The sequence below is a fragment of the Peromyscus eremicus genome, chromosome 11, assembly GCF_949786415.1.
Source record: "Peromyscus eremicus chromosome 11, PerEre_H2_v1, whole genome shotgun sequence".
NCBI classification, from domain to species: Eukaryota; Metazoa; Chordata; class Mammalia; order Rodentia; family Cricetidae; genus Peromyscus; species Peromyscus eremicus.
In genome coordinates this window covers 17980690-17988234 of record NC_081427.1, presented here as the reverse complement: position 1 = coordinate 17988234, position 7545 = coordinate 17980690, and positions in this window count along the sequence as shown.

Sequence of the window (7545 nt, the reverse complement as noted above, 5' to 3'; positions counted from 1 at the left end):
TGTGTCTACCAAAATCCATCAGTAAATTTTAGTGAAATATTTAACCTTAACTTACATATTTTACAAAGATATTATTGATCCATTTCGTTTGTTGGTTTTATCATCTTTATTTACAAACCACTCCCCTCACCTTTGAGGAAATGCAAAACCTTATATCCTATGAAATTGTCTCAGGCACCACTTTCCCAAGCTGAGGGATTCAGAAGCTCAATCTGGCTCACACTTACCCTCCTTCCTGTATCACACTGCTTCTCCTTACTCTGCAGCATCCCATTGCTGACATGTACAATGTTTTCCATCCTCTATAAGTCTTTCATATCCAAATCCTACTTCAGGTATCTTCTAACCCATCTTATTTGTTTATATTCTGTTTATTTGATGTATATTTATTTATTCTTTATGTTTTGGTATTAAATTATGAATTTATTTTATGGACGATTAGCTTTATCTCAAACTTTGCTTACTGTGCCTGGTGATCCAATGTGAGTGCAATGTATTTCTTTTTCATTGTCCTTCTTTTCATTTAATCCTCTTCTACTCAGACACCTCAGGGTATCCTTACACTTCATACTTTTAATGGAGTGGCTTTATCTCATGCCATGTGTGAAACCTGTAAAACTATAAAGCTTTTCTGAATGTTCTGTTCATCACATGGTGCATTTCTTCAGGAACAGGTGAGTGTTAAAAGGAGAAAGGATAGCTTTGTATCTAATGAGTAAGGTAGAATACATCTAATCCAAAGAATTGTTACATTCAATACGTAGTTCCATCCCATAATATAGGCTGACACCTGTGATCATCAGTGACTTGGTGTCTCAGTCAGTGTTCTGTTACTACGAAGAGACACCATGAGCAAGGTAACCCTTATAACAGGAAACATTTAAATTGGGGGTTTGCCCACAGTTTAAAAGGTTTAGTCGAATACTATGATGGTGGTGAGCATGATAGCCCATAGGTAAGTACTGGAGCAGTCTCTGAAAGAGATACATCCTGATCCATTGGTAGAGAGAGACAGACTATGAGCCTAGCAAAGGCTTTTGGCACCTCAAAGCCTACCCTCAATGACAGACTTCCTCCAATAATGTCACATCTTGCTGAAATGATCATATACTTATATCTCATCTTCTGTATCTTAGGCTACATTACTCAAAGAAGTAGAAACAGGCACCCCCTTACAAGAACATACATTAGGTGAAACACTCATAAATATTTATAATTCCAAATCAAAATTATATATAAATGACTAGATGAAGTTATGAACCAAATCTTATCTAATTCAGAATCTTGATTTCAGTTTTGATAATAAAAGCATCTTTTAAATAATTTCATTTTAATATTATTTATTAAATATACAAGTTTTAGGAGGCTTAAGTACACATGAGTATTCTAAGAGACTCTATGAGAGGCATCAGGCCAGGCAGCAGTGGCACAGGCCTTTAATTCCAGCATTTGGGAAGCACATCCAGGCAGATCTCTGTGAGTTTGAGGCTAGCCTGGTCTATAGCGTGAGTTCCAGGACAGGCACCAAAACTACACAGAGAAACCCTGTCTCAAAAAAACAAACAATAAAAATAAAATAAAATAAAAAATAAAAGAGAGAGAGACATCATATCCACTGGGGCTAGAATTACAGGTGATTGTGAGCCAATAGACCTGGGACCCAAACTCAGGTCCTCTAAAGTTTCAGTACATGTGCTTAAATAGTGAGCCAATTCTATACCTATAATGATGGATTTATAAAGCATTTACTTTATGCTTTATACCTATTCTCAGTCACAGTTAGAGTGCTTAGTATACATTCATGCACATGTAAATTTAATTATTGTATTCACTAATACTCTGATACATTTGCTTTTTTAAAAGTTTGCCCAACATATCTTGTGTACTGATTCAGAAATTTGAGATAAAATTACAAAACCTAATATACTCCTCACCAACAGTTTACAAAGTAGTTGAGTGTGACACACACACACACACACACACACACACATAAATAAATACATAAATAAATATCTTATTAGAAATGATTATATTCTTATAAAGGAATTTCCCAAGAGTTTGGTATGTCAGGGAGAAATTAAGAGTTCAGTCAGATTAATGGACAGATAATATGTCTCTTAGATAAAGTTTTTAAAAATATGATGAATAATCAACAAGAACTTGGGTAAGATCAAATGCTTGGATCATTAACAATAGTGAGTAAGAACTGGTGGATGATTCCTAGCAGCATGACTCTTGGTAAACTTAAAGATAAAGACAAGATTTCACAATATCTGGAGCTGTTGAAAGACAAGAGTATATAAGAAGATCAATTGCTTCTAATTGTCACGAATGCAGTATTGCATGTCATCCATGATAAGAAGTCTGAATCTTCTATGTGATCAATGATTCTAAGACAATATTGAACCAGTAAATGATACGATTAGGAAGCAAAAAAAAAAAAAACCTATTGATTTTTTAGAAAAATGGAGGAAATGTTTCTGTACAGAATGGGGATATAGGAATGATATCTAGAAAGAAGTAATCATTGAAATCCTTCTTAGAGAACAAAATATTTTGACAAAGTTAAGACAGGACTATGTGGTAGATGAATGATAAAAATTTTGTTACCAAATGGAAAATCATTTAGTATGAATGAATTGCAGATGCTGTGTGACATTTGTCAAGAAAGACGGCTGGGAAGGGAAACTGGATGTCTAGGACAGTGATCCTGATACTTGCTTTGCATGCCTTGTCACCTGACTTCTTGAGAACAGAACATTCCACATGGCACTGCTGTCTTTGCTGCTGCCAGGCTTGGTCATGACTGCTGTAGCAAAGACTGCCACTAGTCAACCAATTGTGTCCTGCTTCTGTATTTGTTTTTTTATTTTTAAATAAATTAAGCTAACATGTAAATCCCATCATCATCTCAGAACATGACTAGACCAAAGGTGTTCAAAGAAGTATTAAAATAAAATGAGGTGTTTATGGGTAAGTCTAAATTCAATACTTTGTGATCCATGCCTAATGAGAAGGGAAGAACTGATTCAGACACAAAGGGGTGATTCTGTGATAACTCTGCAAGAAAACAGTCACCTGTAAGCAGAGTAAAAAGATCCAGGACAAACCATTGCCACACAAATTTCAGAAGACATCTACACTATCAATGTCTTTATCTTGAATTTCTAGCCTTTAGAATCATCAAGCAATCTTTCATGTGTCATCCACCTGACCACAGGACTTTGTTGTTCCACACCTAGAAAGTTAACGCACCATTCCCATGACAATTTGTAAATCATATCAATCATTTGCATGTTTAAATGGAATCCAGGTTTCTACAAGAGGAAGAAAATGAGATTAAGCCATGTGCATTCATAGACCCCTGCATCTGAATGACAGTCCTAGGTTCTCATATTATATCCTAACTGCATTTACATATATTAAGCTGCTGAATAAAGAAAAATAGGAATAGAATCTGGTGGTTCTAAGAGGTTCATATAACGGGTTTATATTTTGCAGAAAAAGAAACATCCAAGTTATGCTCATCTGTAATTTTAATGATCACTGCTCAAGGAAATAACAAAATTAATAGATCAATGGATTTCTTCTTACATTGGATTTTTTCTTATTATTCATATTCATCAGTACTTTTTCCTTTGTTGTGTTCTTTCACTGATATCTTAGTATGTGAGTTCATTTTATAGAGGATTTTTTATTGTATCTTAATTGTGATTACTTTGGTAACAAGAAAACAATGCTTTCTTCGCTCTAGACCACAGAGCACATTTTTAATAGGGCACAATAATTTGTAATCACTAGCAAGCTTTCCAGGACAATGTAAGAGTATTAAAACAAAGTTTAGTATTTCACTTCATTAGAACCAGTTTCTACTCTTAATTACTAGTGTATTTTTTTCTATAAGTAATAATCACAAAATAGCATATTGTGAAAACCATGAATATTCTGAGATCTCAAATATGTCTAGATATATTTAAGATTATAATTACACATAATATATTTATAATTATTGTTCAAGGCATTAAGATGTTATTTTTCAGATTAGATGAAAATATAACTTAAAAAGCCTGCCTAAGTTTCTTAGGATAAGCTCAAAACTATTGAAGAATAATCTGAGGTATGACTTGACATACATGAATATGTTATGAGGATCTAGGGTTTACAAATATCAGTTGGCAGAAGTAGATGTGAGGACACAATATTGTCACAAAAGAGGACATTGTGCACAGTTCCCTAGATACAGAAAGTTTGTCAAATAGAACAGGGCTGAAATGGAGGAAATGTGGGGATTGAACCCAAAGCAGTGGGAAAAAGAGGGAAGTCTAAGCAAATGACTACTCATGGGAATGATGTTCTGGTCTCATACAGAGGAACAGGAGAGACACATGTGTTTAGAATTGACAGATTTGAATATTTTAGTAGGTTCTGAGTCCTTACTTGTCTCATGACTGGCTTCTGAGTCTTAAGAACTGATGAAGAGTGATCCAGCATTTAATAGGCAATAAGGAAAACAGTTATAGTGTGTGCTCTGGATTGGTTAGTTTATTTAGGAGAGGTGAACATTCACTGAATCCTTTGTGATACTCAGGAATTTGCAAGCTATATGAAAGAGCATCTTGCATGGTCATCAAATCATCATAATGTAAATGTGTCATACAATAGAAAATAAAAGAAATAGCTAATATGGCTGCATTCATTTGAATTTATAGATGCTGTTATTTAAAATTAGTGTTTTATATGATTATCACACATATGAAATACTATACTCGGACAATGGTACATTAAACTAACCTCCAAGAGAATTAAAGGTATACACTGTATTTTCCATAAAAGGCTATTTTTGATTTAGGTTGCTAAGTCATTTTGATGAATAATGTAACATAAATGGAGAAGCAGACAAAGACTATTGTCAGGTTTGGTTTGAAGACTTACTTAGCTGTCAGTCTCAATCATTTTGCTCTATCAGATGTGTCAAATCATGTTAAATGAGAACACTACCATTGTACGTCTCTGTTTTACAAAGTACTTTCCTCTACATTATACCATTCTCAATTCTAGAATATGTGGCATAAATTTGCTTTTTGCCCTTAATACTGTGCTGTGATGGATGTTATACCAAAACAAGTTATTGAAATCAAGTGGCATTTATATTACAGACACGTCTCATTTGAATAAATAGAACTAGTCCAATATACACACATGTGGTGGTTTGAAAGAAAATGACCACCAAAGAGAGTGGCACTATTAGGAGTTGTGGCCTTGTTGAAGGAAGCATGTCACTGTGGGGGTGGGCTTTGAGGTCCCTTGCCTCAAATTTCACTCAATGTGACAGTCATTCAACTTTCTGTTGCCTGCAAGATGTAGCCAGCACCACTACTGCCTGCAGCTACCACATTCCCTGTCATGATCATAACAGACTGAACCTTTGCAACTGTAAGTGGCCCACCCTCAACTAAATGTTTTCTTTATAAGAGTTTCCATGGTCGTGGTGTCTCTTCACAGCAATAGTAAACCCTAACTAAGTCGTATTGAAGCTAACATTGCTACATCTTGCAGGCAACAGGAAGTTGACTGTCACACTGAGTGAAGTTTGAGAAAAGGGACCTCAAAGCCCATCCCACAATGACACTTCCTCCACGTCCATACTTCCTAATAGTGCCACCGCCTTTGTTTCAAATCACCATCACACTTTTGCTGTTAACACAAATAATCAGGATTATTTGCTGATATTACACCCTCTTCTCATGAACTCACATGATATACCTCATTGCAGGATGGTGCCATCCATGTTCACTGTGGATCTTGTCTTTTTAGTTATACCTATTTGTAAGCACCCAGTCAAACCTTCATAAAGATGTGACTATTATGTAGTTTCAATCTAAGGCAGTGTGTGGTATTCCCCCTGAATCTTGGCACCCACCTTATTGCATGTGTTCAGGTGTTCTAACCCTAAGGAAAGCATGGCTTGTTTGTTTCAATGCTCATCTTGTACTGTAACTGCTTAATTAAGAGTTAACATTCCTAACAGAGCATTTTCATTTCTTATGTACATCTCTGAGCATAAATTCCAGTCCAAAGACTCACTGTTTCACTCATTTTATAGTTTTAAAATTTTGTATATTGAATGTCAATTCTAATACCATTATTTCTTATTCCTTTTGTTTTATTTTCTTCCACCTGGTATATAGATTAGAGGGATTTTAAGACTGTGTAATAATGTGATTCACATTTCCCCTCAATTTTTCAGTCTATCTGTGTCAGTTATTGTTCTATTGTTGTGCAGAGACACTTTGACAATGCCACCTCTTATAAAGAAAATGCCTCTCACCAGCTGTAGCACTTTGGAGAATGGACCCTGTACTTGCCTAGGCAGCACATTAGAAATGCCCCTGTTGATGCCTGTTGATGAGAGTAATCTGCCCTAAACATATGTGGGATATTTGACTCCACCCCTGATCTGCCATATGGTGGGGCGGCTGCAGAAGAAATGACCCCCCCCCCCGCCCCCACATCTCAGAACTGTTGTAGATGGAAGAGCTGGCCCTGTCCCTCACCATTTGCAGCATATGGGAGAGCAGGCCCTGCACCGCACCTGGGTAGCATAGTAGAGCAGATGCTGCTCCTCCCTTCACCACAAATATGTCCCCTCCATCAGTTGGGAGAGCAGGCCCTGCACCTTGCCTGAGTGAAGCAGTAGAGCTGGCCCTAGTGCGATAATTGTGAGAGAGCCAGACACAAAGGCATGAGAGCAGGAAAACTGGACCGCTCCTTGCTGCCTGTTGCATTGGATGAGCTAGCCAGGGCAGTACTGGAGAGCTCCCCCCACCCTGGGGTAGTAAGGAGGAGGGAAAACTGGGGGGAGGGTGAGCAACTCAGCAACCCCCAAGGCCAGAATCTGTGCTATGAGTTAGTCCAGGCAACATCCATCTCATCTATAAACTAAAGGAGCCCATAAAGGGGGTGACCTACAAAACTGTAGGATCTCCAGGGCACAAGATAACAATAGGATATCCCAGGGGAGTCCCAGTGAGGGCCAGTTATAGATAATACAGTAGAAGCCAGAGGCCTCAAAACAGACCTCATTGCAATGAACACTTACAAGTAGAGATGTATGGTCTAAACATTACACTCTGTGATTCACTGGGACACAGTATAGCTTCCACACCATATTTATATAAAAGTATATATATATATATATATATATATATATATATATATATATATATATATATATATATACTTTTTGTTTGTTTCTTTGTTCTTGGGTTTTTGTTTGTTTGTTTGTTTGGTTGGTTGGTTAGTTGTTTTTTGTTTGGTTATTTTCTTTTCTTCTTTTTTGTTGTTGTTTTGAGGGGAGTTTGAAAAGGCAGAGGGTAGATGCAAGGGGACAAGGAGATGAATGGGATCTAGATGCATAATGTGAAATCCAGTAAGAATCAATAAAAAAAAATCTTTTTTAAAAAAAAGAAAGACAAGCATTTGATTGAGTGCCTGCTTACACTTTCGGAGGTTTAGTCCATTATCATCATGGTGAAGAACATGGCA